The 13258-nt window shown below is 54.5% G+C and overlaps 2 protein-coding genes across 2 annotated transcripts in view; one reads left to right on the top strand and one right to left on the bottom strand.

The window, feature by feature from the left end:
• LOC141047228 (uncharacterized) overlaps window positions 1-4278 on the bottom strand; it is a 39551-nt gene extending 35273 nt beyond the window's left edge. Inside the window, exon 1 of the mRNA XM_073542186.1 lies at window positions 4065-4278. The gene's annotated coding sequence lies outside the window, so the exon portion shown is untranslated. The remainder of the gene's footprint in view (window positions 1-4064) is intronic.
• The window catches only part of LOC141047266 (uncharacterized), an 801716-nt gene that overhangs the window by 548628 nt on the left and 239830 nt on the right, over window positions 1-13258 (top strand). The gene's annotated exons all lie outside the window — the stretch shown is intronic.

Here is a 13258-nt window from a genome sequence, read left to right as displayed (position 1 = left end):
AGTCCTCTCCTCACACCGAGTCCTGTGTCCTCTCTCCCTGCTGTATACATTGTGTGGCCTCTCAATAGTCTACTCACACCGAGTCCTGTGTCCTCTCTCCCTGCTGTATACATTGTGCGGCCCCTCAGTCCTCTCCTCACACCGAGTCCTGTGTCCTCTCTCCCTGCTGTATACATTGTGCGGCCCCTCAGTCCTCTCTCCCTGCTGTATACATTGTGCGGTCCCTCAGTCCTCTCCTCACACCGAGTCCTGTGTCCTCTCTCCCTGCTGTATACATTGTGCGGCCCCTCAGTCCTCTCCTCACACCGAGTCCTGTGTCCTCTCTCCCTGCTGTATACATTGTGCGGCCTCTCAATAGTCTACTCACACCGAGTCCTGTGTCCTCTCTCCCTGCTGTATATATTGTGCGGCCCCTCAGTCCTCTCCTCACACCGAATTCTGTGTCCTCTCTCTCTGCTGTATACATTGTTCAGCCCCTCAGTCCTCTCCTCACACCGAGTCCTGTGTCCTCTCTTCCTGCTGTATAGATTGTGCGGCCTCTCAGTCCTCTCCTCACACCGAGTCCTGTTTCCTCTCTCCCTGATGTATACAGTGTGCGGCCCCTCAGTCCTCTCCTCACACCGAGTCCTGTGTCCTCTCTCCCTGATGTATACAGTGTGCGGCCCCTCAGTCCTCTCCTCACACCGAGTCCTGTGTCCTCTCTCCCTGCTGTATACATTGTGCGGCCTCTCAATAGTCTACTCACACCGAGTCCTGTGTCCTCTCTCCCTGCTGTATACATTGTGCGGCCCCTCAGTCCTCTCCTCACACAGAGTCCTGTGTCCTCTCTCCCTGCTGTATACAGTGCGGCCCCTCACTCCTCTCCTCACACCGAGTCATGTGTCCTCACTCCCTGCTGTATACATTGTGCGGCCCCTCAGTCCTCTCCTCACACCGAGTCCTGTGTCCTCTCTCCCTGATGTATACAGTGTGCGGCCCCTCAGTCCTCTCCTCACACCGAGTCCTGTGTCCTCTCTCCCTGCTGTATACATTGTGCGGCCTCTCAATAGTCTACTCACACCGAGTCCTGTGTCCTCTCTCCCTGCTGTATACAGTGTGCGGCCCCTCAGTCCTCTCCTCACACCGAGTCCTGTGTCCTCTCTCCCTGCTGTATACAGTGCGGCCCCTCACTCCTCTCCTCACACCGAGTCCTGTGTCCTCACTCCCTGCTGTATACATTGTGCGGCCTCTCAATAGTCTACTCACACCGAGTCCTGTGTCCTCTCTCCCTGCTGTATACATTGTGCGGCCCCTCAGTCCTCTCCTCACACCGAATTCTGTGTCCTCTCTCTCTGCTGTATACATTGTTCAGCCCCTCAGTCCTCTCCTCACACCGAGTCCTGTGTCCTCACTCCCTGCTGTATACATTGTGCGGCCTCTCAATAGTCTACTCACACCGAGTCCTGTGTCCTCTCTCCCTGCTGTATACATTGTGCGGCCCCTCAGTCCTCTCCTCACACCGAATTCTGTGTCCTCTCTCTCTGCTGTATACATTGTTCAGCCCCTCAGTCCTCTCCTCACACCGAGTCCTGTGTCCTCTCTTCCTGCTGTATAGATTGTGCGGCCTCTCAGTCCTCTCCTCACACCGAGTCCTGTTTCCTCTCTCCCTGATGTATACAGTGTGCGGCCCCTCAGTCCTCTCCTCACACCGAGTCCTGTGTCCTCTCTCCCTGATGTATACAGTGTGCGGCCCCTCAGTCCTCTCCTCACACCGAGTCCTGTGTCCTCTCTCCCTGCTGTATACATTGTGCGGCCTCTCAATAGTCTACTCACACCGAGTCCTGTGTCCTCTCTCCCTGCTGTATACAGTGTGCGGCCCCTCAGTCCTCTCCTCACACAGAGTCCTGTGTCCTCTCTCCCTGCTGTATACAGTGCGGCCCCTCACTCCTCTCCTCACACCGAGTCATGTGTCCTCACTCCCTGCTGTATACATTGTGCGGCCCCTCAGTCCTCTCCTCACACCGAGTCCTGTGTCCTCTCTCCCTGATGTATACAGTGTGCGGCCCCTCAGTCCTCTCCTCACACCGAGTCCTGTGTCCTCTCTCCCTGCTGTATACATTGTGCGGCCTCTCAATAGTCTACTCACACCGAGTCCTGTGTCCTCTCTCCCTGCTGTATACAGTGTGCGGCCCCTCAGTCCTCTCCTCACACCGAGTCCTGTGTCCTCTCTCCCTGCTGTATACAGTGCGGCCCCTCACTCCGAGTCCTGTGTCCTCACTCCCTGCTGTATACATTGTGCGGTCCCTCAGTCCTCTCCTCACACCGAGTCCTATGTCCTCTCTCCCTGCTTTATACATTGTTCGGCCCCTCAGTCCTCTCCTCACACCGAGTCCCGTGTCCTCACTCCCTGCTGTATACATTGTGCGGCCCCTCAGTCCTCTCCTCACACCGAGTCCTATGTCCTCTCTCCCTGCTTTATACATTGTTCGGCCCCTCAGTCCTCTCCTCACACCGAGTCCCGTGTCCTCACTCCCTGCTGTATACATTGTGCGGCCCCTCAGTCCTCTCCTCACACCGAGTCCTGTGTCCTCTCTCCCTGCTGTATACATTGTGCGGCCCCTCAGTCCTCTCCTCACACCGAGTCCCGTGTCCTCACTCCCTGCTGTATACATTGTGCGGCCCCTCAGTCCTCTCCTCACACCGAGTCCTGTGTCCTCACTCCCTGCTGTATACAGTGTGCGGCCCCTCAGTCCTCTCCTCACACAGAGTCCTGTGTCCTCTCTCCCTGCTGTATACATTGTGCGGCCCCTCACTCCTCTCCTCACACCGAGTCCTGTGTCCTCACTCCCTGCTGTATACAGTGTGCGGCCCCTCACTCCTCTCCTCACACCGAGTCCTGTGTCCTCTCTCCCTGCTGTATACATTGTGCGGCCCCTCACTCCTCTCCTCACACAGAGTCCTGTGTCCTCTCTCTCTGCTGTATACATTGTGCGGCCCCTCAGTCCTCTCCTCACACCGAGTCCTGTGTCCTCTCTCCCTGCTGTATACAGTGTGCGGTCCCTCAGTCCTCTCCTCACACAGAGTCCTGTGTCCTCTCTCCCTGCTGTATACAGTGTGCGCCCCCTCAGTCCTCTCCTCACACCGAGTCCTGTGTCCTCTCTCCCTGATGTATACATTGTGCGGCCCCTCAGTCCTCTCCTCACACCGAGTCCTGTGTCCTCTCTCCCTGCTGTATACATTGTGCGGCCCCTCAGTCCTCTCCTCACACCGAGTCCTGTGTCCTCTCTCCCTGCTGTATACAGTGTGCGGCCCCTCACTCCTCTCCTCACACCGAGTCCTGTGTCCTCTCTCCCTGCTGTATACATTGTGCGGCCTCTCAGTCCTCTCCTCACACCGAGTCCTGTGTCCTCTCTCCCTGCTGTATACAGTGTGCGGCCCCTCACTCCTCTCCTCACACCGAGTCCTGTGTCCTCTCTCCCTGCTGTATACATTGTGCGGCCCCTCAGTCCTCTCCTCACACCGAGTCCTGTGTCCTCTCTCCCTGCTGTATACAGTGTGCGGCCCCTCACTCCTCTCCTCACACCGAGTCCTGTGTCCTCTCTCCCTGCTGTATACATTGTGCGGCCCCTCAGTCCTCTCCTCACACCGAGTCCTGTGTCCTCTCTCCCTGCTGTATACAGTGTGCGGCCCCTCACTCCTCTCCTCACACCGAGTCCTGTATCCTCTCTCCCTGCTGTATACAGTGTGCGGCCCCTCAGTCCTCTCCTCACACCGAGTCCTGTGTCCTCTCTCCCTGCTGTATACATTGTGCGGCCCCTCAGTCCTCTCCTCACACCGAGTCCTGTGTCCTCTCTCCCTGCTGTATACATTGTGCGGCCCCTCAGTCCTCTCCTCACACCGAGTCCTGTGTCCTCTCTCCCTGCTGTATACATTGTGCGGCCCCTCAGTCCTCTCCTCACACCGAGTCCTGTGTCCTCTCTCCCTGCTGTATACAGTGTGCGGCCCCTCACTCCTCTCCTCACACCGAGTCCTGTGTCCTCACTCCCTGCTGTATACATTGTGCGGCCTCTCAATAGTCTACTCACCAGCTCCTTCAGCACAACACAATATCCTGTAGTGATGTGTCGTTCGTGAACGAACCGAGACAAAGAGCCGACTCTTTCATGTGACCGATGGGAGTCGGCTCACCACTGGGAGCTGAGCCAATTTTTTTTTTTTTCCTCTGCTGTTTGTGTAGCTTCTTCCTGCCTGGCTGGGGGCTGGGAGGAGCTGAGGAGGAGACGTAAAGCAGTGAGTTCAAGTGGGAAGTGACTGGCAAGGCTTTGACTTACGACTGGGCTCCTCCCACATGACACATAGCTGTACTGTGATTGGCTGCTCAGTGCAGTGAGTGCACACACATGATCTGTGATAAATCACAATGTGCAGTCACACAGACTGTCACTGACATAACAGTGGATGTCCGGCAGCTGCAGGATGAGCAGAGGCGCTGAGGTCAGGCACTGAGAGCCATCTTATCCCTCTCATTATTTTCTGTAGTTCCTGCTGCTCTACAGTGGGAAAGTAATAATATAAATCTGAGGCAGAGAAACTCTGGACAGATCCGGGTATATGTATAACATAATGCTCTAAGCATCACTCTGTCCAAAGCCTTTATAGACTGCACAAGTGCGACGCACCTGCGCAGTCTGGCTCCAGACAGAGTGATGCCCCCCCCCACGAGATCACGGTAGACGCACTCCCCCCAGGCGATCGCGGTATGCGTAAGCACTGAATGCTTACCGCGATCTCCAGCACAACAGCTTACCGATTCGGTGTTGCCGCAGGTTGTTGCATCTGGTGGTGATGACAGGAGAGGGCAGGTTGTTGGGCCGGAATCGGCGCATGCGCAGTCCGCGCTTTCCGGCGCCATTTTGTGGAAGACACTGCAGTGTGTCTTTAAGAAAATGGCGCCAGAAAGAGCGGAATTCCGGCCCAACAACCTGCCCTCACATCACGGCACAAAAGATTACCGATCAGGTATTCACCTTGAAGTCAGTAGAGGGCGGGTTGTGGCGCCATGCATACCTGGATAGGGGGATTAGAGGACCATGCATTCCAGGATAGGGGGGTGAAGGGGCCATGCATACCAGGATAGGGGGTGAGGGGGCCATGCATACCAGGATAGGGGGTGAGGGGGCCATGCATACCAAGATAGGGGGTGAGGGGGCCATGCATACCAGGATAGGGGGGTGAGGGGGCCATGCATACCCGAATTGGTAGGTAAGGGGTGCCATGTATACAAGGATTGGGGATGAGGGGACCATGCATCCTACGATAGGGATGAGGGGGGACCAGGCATACCAGGATTGGGGGGTGAGAGAGGACCATGCATACCAGGATTGGGGATGAGGGGATCATGCATACCAGGATTGGGGGGGTGAGGTGACCATGCATACCAGGATTGGGGGGTGAGGGGACTATGCATACCATGATTGGGGGGTGAGGGGACCATGCATACCAGGATTGGGGTTGAGAGGAACATGCATACCAGGATTGGGGATGCGAGGACCATGCATACCAGAATTGGTAGGTAAGGGGTGCCATGTGTGGTGCAGATATCAGAGTTACTCTGTAAGAACCTGGAACATGTCTCCAAGGATTTACTTATAAGGGAATGTGCACATGTTGCGGATTGCTGTGTGGAATTTTCTGTGCGGAATCTGCATATCTTGGCAGAATCCGCAGGTCTAAATCCGTGCGGTTTTTATGCAGATTTATTGTGGATTTTGTGTGGACTTGACCTGCGTTTTTACACCTGCGGATTCCTATAATGGAATGGGTGTAAAAACGCTGCGGAATCCGCACAAAGTATTGACATGCTGCGGAAAATAAACTGCTGCGTTTCCGCATGGATTTTTCCGCAGCATGTACACAGCGGGTTTTTTTCCCCATAGAATAGCATTGTACTGTAAATCACTTGTGGATGCACAACGTGTGCACATAGCCTTAGAATAATCAGTGCCGGCAGATGTCACAGCACTGACTAATGTAGAAACCACATGGACAAATGTCAGATATTAGAGGAGAACACAAATCAGCAATACGGACAGGAGTGAGGGCCTGATCCCAGGAGCTACAGTCTGGGGAAAGGGCTAAAAAGCCTTCACTAGACCCCTGTACAGCTGTATAATGAGGCCCAGGCTTTATAGTGAAGGGACAGGAGTGAGGGCCTTATCTCAGGAGCTACAGTCTGGGGAAAGGGCTAAAAAGCCTTCACTAGACCCCTGTACAGCTGTATAATGAGGCCCAGGCTATATAGTGAAGGGACAGGAATGAGGGCCTGTTCCCAGGAGCTACAGTCTGAGGAAAGGGCTAAAAGCCTTCACTAGACCCCTGTACAGCTGTATAATGAGACCCATGCTTTATAGTGAAGGGACAGGAGTGAGGGCCTGATCCCAGGAGCTACATTCTGAGGAAAGGGCTAAAAAGCCTTCACTAGACCCCTGTACAGCTGTATAATGAGGCCCAGGCTTTATAGTGAAGGGACAGGAGTGAGGGCCTGATCTCAGGAGCTACAGTCTGGGGAAAGGGCTAAAAAGCCTTCACTAGACCCCTGTACAGCTGTATAATGAGGCCCAGGCTTTATAGTGAAGGGACAGGAATGAGGGCCTGTTCCCAGGAGCTACAGTCTGAGGAAAGGGCTAAAAAGCCTTCACTAGACCCCTGTACAGCTGTATAATGAGGCCCAGGCTTTATAGTGAAGGGACAGGAGTGAGAGCCTGTTCCCAGGAGCTACAGTCTGAGGAAAGGGCTAAAAGCCTTCACTAGACCCCTGTACAGCTGTATAATGAGACCCATGCTTTATAGTGAAGGGACAGGAGTGAGGGCCTGATCCCAGGAGCTACAGTCTGAGGAAAGGGCTAAAAAGCCTTCACTAGACCCCTGTACAGCTGTATAATGAGACACAGGCTTTATAGTGAGGGGACAGGAGTGAGAGCCTGATCCCAGGAGCTACAGTCTGAGGAAAGAGCCAAAAAGCCTTCACTAGACCCCTGTACAGCTGTATAATGAGGCCCAGGCTTTATAGTGAAGGGACAGGAGTGAGGGCCTGTTTTTCCAGGAGCTACAGTCTGAGGAAAGGGCTTAAAAGCCTTCACTAGACCCCTGTACAGCTGTATAATGAGGCCCAGGCTTTACAGTTAAGAGACTGGAGTGATAAAAGTGGGGAAAGTAGCACTTTTTGCAAGAAGAGACATTTTTTGAGCCAAAAAGAGCCGGCTCTTTTTGGTGAGCGGAGCCGAGTGAGCCAGATCACTAAAAAGAGCCGGACTGCCCATCACTAATATCTTGGGTAGAGACTAGAATGGAGTTGATTTTTTCAGGAAAGATGTCACCTGAAGGGGAGGAGCCTCCTTCCGTCCATATAAGACCTGATAGCAAGAAGCTGCGTTGTTCTGAGGCTGCTGGAGAGGAGGAAAAGCGGAAAATGAGGGGCTGCACCATGGAGCCATGTGAGGAGAGGACTGAGGGGCTGCACCATGGTGCCATGTGAGGAGAAGACCATGGGGCAGTACCATGGAGCCGTGTGCGAGGAGAGGACCGAGGGGCTGCAGTATGGAGCTGTAAAAGGATAGGACCATGGAGCCGTGAGGAGAGGGCCGAGGGGCTGCAGTATGGAGTTGTGTGTGAGGGGAGGGCCGAGGAGCTGCCCCATGTAGCCATGAGGAGAGGGCCGAGGGGCTGCAGTGCACCATGGAGCTGTAAAAGGAAAGGACCATGGAGCCGTGTGCGTGTGAGGAGAGGACTGAGGGGCTGTACCATGGAGCCGTGTGTGAGGGGAGGACCGAGGAGCTGCCCCATGTAGCCGCGAGGAGAGGGCCGACGGGCTGCAGTGCACCATGGAGCTGTAAAAGGAAAGGACCATGGAGCCGTGTGAGGAGAGGACTGAGGGGCTGTACCATGTAGCTGTGAGGAGAGGGCCGAGGGGCTGCACCATAGAGCTGTAAAAGGAAAGGACCATGGAGCCGTGTGAGAAGAGGACCTAGGGGCTGCACCATGGAGCCGTGTGCGAGGAGAGGACCAAGGGGCTGCACCATGGTGCCGTGTGAGATTAGAAGACCGAGGGGCTGCACCATGGAGCTGTGTGAGATTAGAGGACTGAGGGGCTGCATCATGGAGCCGTGTGAGATTAGAGGACCGAGGGGCTGCACCATGGAGCTGTAAGAGCAGGAGGACCATGGAGCTGTGTGAAGAGAGGACCGAGGAGCTGCACCATGGAGCTGTGTGAGGAGAGGGCCGAGGGGCTGCAGTATGGAGCAGTGTGAGGAGAAGACTCAGGGGCTGTACCATGGAGCCGTGTGTGAGGGGAGGAGCTGCCCCATGTAGCCGTGAGGAGAGGGCCGAGGGTCTGCAGTGCACCATGGAGCTGTAAAAGGAAAGGACCATGGAGCCGTGTGAGGAGAGGACTGAGGGGCTGTACCATGGAGCCGTGTGTGAGGGGAGGACCGAGGAGCTGCCCCATGTAGCTGTGAGGAGAGGGCCAAGGGGCTGCACCATGAAGCTGTAAAAGGAAAGGCCCATGGAGCCGTGTGAGGAGAGGACCGAGGGGCTGCACCATGGAGCCGTGTGAGATTAGAGGACCGAGGGGCTGCACCATGGTGCCGTGTGAGATTAGAGGACCGAGGGGCTGCACCATGGAGCTGTGTAAGATTAGAGGACCGAGGGGCTGCATCATGGAGCAGTGTGAGATTAGAGGACCGAGGGGCTGCACCATGTAGCTGTAAGAGCAGGAGGACCATGGAGCCGTGTGAGGAGAGGACCGAGGAGCTGCACCATGGAGCTGTGTGAGGAGAGGACTAAGGGGCTGCACCATGGTGCCATGTGAGGAGAAGACAAAGGGGCTGTACCATGGAGCCGTGTGCGAGGAGAGGACCGAGGGGCTGCTCCATGTAGCCGTGAAGGGAGGGCCGAGGGGCTGCAGTATGGAGCTGTGTGAGGAGAGGGCCGAGGGGCTGCACCATGGAGCTGTAAAAGGAAAGGACCATGGAGCCGTGCGAGGAGAGTACCGAGGGGCTGCCCCATGTAGCCGTGATGAGAGGGCCGAGGGGCTGCAGTATGGAGCTGTGTGAGGAGAGGGCCGAGGGGCTGCACCATGGAGCTGTAAAAGGAAAGGACCATGGAGCTGTGTGAGGAGAGGACTGAGGGGCTGTACCATGGAGCCGTGTGTGAGGGAAGGACCGAGGAGCTGCCCCATGTAGCCGTGAGGAGAGGGCCGAGGAGCTGCACCATGCAGCCGTAAAAGGAAAGGACCATGGAGCTGTGTGAGATTAGAGGACCGAGGGGCTGCACCATGGAGCTGTGTGAGATTAGAGGACCAAGGGGCTGCACCATGGAGCTGTAAGAGCAGGAGGACCATGGAGCCGTGTGAGGAGAGGACCGAGGAGCTGCACCATGGAGCTGTGTGAGGAGAGGACCGAGGGGCTGCACCATGGTGCCGTGTGAGGAGAGGACCGAGGGGCTGCAACATGGTGCCGTGTGAGGGGAAGACCGAGGGGCTGCACCATGGTGCCGTGTGAGGGGAAGACCGAGGGGCTGCACCATGGTGCCGTGTGAGGGGAAGACAGAGGGGCTGCCCCATGGTGCCGTGTGAGGGGAAGACCGAGGGGCTGCCCCATGGTGCCGTGTGAGGGGAAGACCGAGGGGCTGCCCCATGGTGCCGTGTGAGGGGAAGACCGAGGGGCTGCCCCATGGTGCCGTGTGAGGGGAAGACCGTGGGGCTGCACCATGGTCCCGTGTGAGGGGAAGACCGAGGGGCTGCACCATAGAGCTGTAGATGGATAGCACCAAGGAGCTGCACCATGGAGCCGTGTGAGGAGAGGACTAAGGGGCTGCACCATGGAGCTGTGTGAGGAGAGGACCGAGGGGCTGCACCATGGACCCTTGTACAAATGTGAATGAGGAACCAGAACTTGGTGTGAGTGCTCTGAGGATGTTGTTTGGAAATGGTTGATGTTACTAGAGTGGAACTGCATAGTGAAGGTGATGATGAGGGGCTGTGTGGAGAATGGGGGGGATTATGAGAGGAGAGGGGGGGTGAAGGGGAGCTGTGGGGAGAAGGGGGGGATGATGAGGGCCAGTGTGGGGAATGATGAGCTGTGTGGAGAATTGGCGGAATGATGAGGGGCAATGTGGGGAATGATGAGCTGTGTGGAGAATGGGGGAATGATGAGGGGCTATGGAAGGGGATGATTAGAGGCTGTGTGGGGAATGGTGGGATGATGGGTTGTGTGGAAAAGGGGGATGATGAGGGGCTGTTTCTATGCTGTCTCTGCAATTTAGCATGCTTTCATTTTTTATCTATTTTCCAATAAATTTAGCAATTTTCAAAAAGCTGGATTTTCTCCACTAAATTTTGTGTGGCTGTGTTGGCAAGTGGGCAATGTCACTCGTGAAGCTGAATGTTCGTGTTAAGAATCTGGTTTCTGACACGTCTATACAGAAACCCAGATTCTCACATGCTGCAGTCTCTTGCCCATCTGCTGAAGCAGAAGGGATTGCTGAGGAGACTGTCTCACAACAACTGTCTCCAGAGGCTTTATTCCATCTATTGGGCATGCTCACGGGACGAGCTGCTATTGGACTTTGGGAGTCAGGTGCTCAGGTCCCGCTCCGGATCCTATTGGCTCTTCCTGGACTCCTGGAGATTTCCGGAAGGTCCCGTGCGCTATAAAATGTGCGCATGGCCGTTCCGCCATGCGCTAGTGTAGCATATTATGCTGTGTGTGTATGGTGATGGATGCATGGACTGGTGACTGACTCATTAAGAAACCCCTTTCCTTGGTTAATACGAATGGTGACAGAGTGTCGATCTAGTCAGTTACAGCGCCAGCTCATCCCTGCCACAGCAGCCTAGCGTCAGTATTGCGCTTGCCTGATAGCAGCGTCCTATTTGCGGCTGCATTCCTGCCGCGCTGCAGTTGCAGTGTACGTCCGCAGTTGCGACGTCTCTGCCACAGACTTATACGGTAGGTCTAGACGGAGATGGTGCCGTCAGCCTTCACCTCTCCTGTGACCATTTACCGTGTCTGTGTCGCTGAGTCCCTGTGAGCTAAACAGACTCAGCGCTTTTCTATTTCTCCATTTATGCTGGCAGCTCTGTGAGTTTAATTGAGCTTGCCCGTGCATTCTATCGCCTTATATTCTGCCATCTCCTAGCAGCGGACTTACCATCTGCCACACGGTGGACCCCGGGTGGCGAAGGCACTTTATTTATAATTTTTATTTAGTGCCTTCCGCCACTCCTAACAGTTCGTGCTGTGAGGGGGGAAGAGGGTCCTGTCACTCGTGTGCTTTTTGTTATCTCTAACGCAGCTTAGTTCTACATATTGTTTTGTAAAGTTTGTTGCTATAGACTTGTATGTATAAATTTATATTTCTCCTTTTGTTAGACTTATTTACCGTATATACTCGAGTATAAGCCAAGATTTTCAGCCCATTATTTTAGGCTGAACATCTCCCTCTTGGCTTATACACGAGTCACTGTCCCAGGGGTCGGCAGGGGAGGGGAAGTGGCAGGAGTCGGCGGCTGTCACATCATACTCAGTCCCTCCTGGCGCGGTCTCTGCACTTCCCTGCTTCTCCGATGGTCTCTGGTGCCAGCAGCTCTTCCTGTGTTCAGCTGTCACGTACTGCTCATTAAAGTAATAAATATGCACGCAACTCCACTCTCATAGGCGTGGAGCGCATATTCATTACTTTAATGAGCTGTACAACGTGACCGCTAAACACAGGAAGAGCAGCTGGCGCCGGAGACGATCAGAGAAGCAGGGAAGTGCAGAGACCGCGACAGGAGGGGGTGAGTATGACGGCGAGAACAGGGGAGCCATGCATACAGCAGGGGGAGGACAGGGGAGCCATGCATACAGCAGGAGGAGGATGGAGGAGTCATACATACAGCAGGGTGAGGACGCAGAGCCATGCATACAACAGAGGGAGGACGGAGGAGCCATGCATACGGGGGGGGGGGGGTGCAGAGCCATGCATACAACAGAGGGAGGACGGAGGAGCCATGCATACGGGGGGGGGAGACGCAGAGCCATGCATACAGCAGAGGGAGGACGGAGGAGCCATGCATACAATAGGGGGAGGACGCAGGAGCCATGCATACAGCAGGGGGAGCCACACATACCAGGACAGGAATGAGGGGACAATGCATATCCGGCTTATACACGAGTCAATAAACTTACCCAGTTTTCCGTGGTAAAATTAGTGGCCTCAGGTTGCTGCTTATACTCGAGTATATACGGTATGTTTTTAATAAAACTGTTTTTGAACTATGGGTTGAATTTTCATTTCTAAAGTTCAGGGTATTTTCACTCATTGCAATTTTGTTGGGGAAACAATATGCAGCAAAGTCCTCACCAGTAGACCCACACTAAATTGTTCAGCTCTCTATTTCCTGTCCTCAGCAGCATTTAGCATATTTTTCTGACTAGAAGAGGCAATTTTTGCATCTAAATTTGGGAGGAAAATTATGGTGTGTCATATAGTCCGAATATAGCTTATGGGTGGCACAGTTGTGGAGCAGGGTCACAAGAGGCAGGGTCCCTGATGCAGGAAGCCAGCAGCAGAAGTGGGACGAGGCTGAAGGACCTCAGCCGAGATCCCAATCTGCGCACGCTCCACCTGAAATGGCCATCTTCCTGAAGCCGGACCACTTTTTCCTTCCCAGGACCTGCAGCCTTGCAGCACTGGGACACTTTCTCCTCCCACCCAGGGCCTGCAGCACCGCCTCTGCTGGTTACGTGCATCACCGACCCGGCCGCCTGTGACCTCTAATCCACCACTCCCCATGTTAGCTACCGTAAATACGGACTGTAAGAACCTCATTTTATAAAAAATATTTTTTCCTATATACTCCTAATACTCCATTTAATAATTTTGAAGAGTATTTTTAGCCAAGATTGACATAATTTGCAGTAACTCAAATCTATGTACATAGTATACATTAGACCTGGGCATAGTGCAGCACGCTGGAGATTCGGCCCTCTGGCTGTTCCTGTCTGGCATGTGGACTGAGGCCGCCATAGGGCCTGAAAATTGCGGCTCACGGGTTGCACCGTGCAGTTGTCCTCCTGGCGACCAAGGTTGTCAACCGTCCAGAAGTTCCAGGACAGTCTATGAAAACATGGCAATTTTTTTTCACCTGTCTGTAAAAAAAATTTAAGCTGGCCATGATTTTTTTTTTTAAGCTGAAGAAACTTATGCAGATAATTGACCAAGGCCGGATAATGGTGAG

This window comes from Dendrobates tinctorius, unplaced genomic scaffold (assembly GCF_039654945.1).
Source record: "Dendrobates tinctorius isolate UK_male_01 unplaced genomic scaffold, ASM3965494v1 ptg000126l, whole genome shotgun sequence".
Lineage (NCBI taxonomy): Eukaryota > Metazoa > Chordata > Amphibia > Anura > Dendrobatidae > Dendrobates > Dendrobates tinctorius.
The sequence above is the reverse complement of the archived record's forward strand: the minus strand, read 5'-3'. Positions and strand labels throughout refer to the sequence as shown.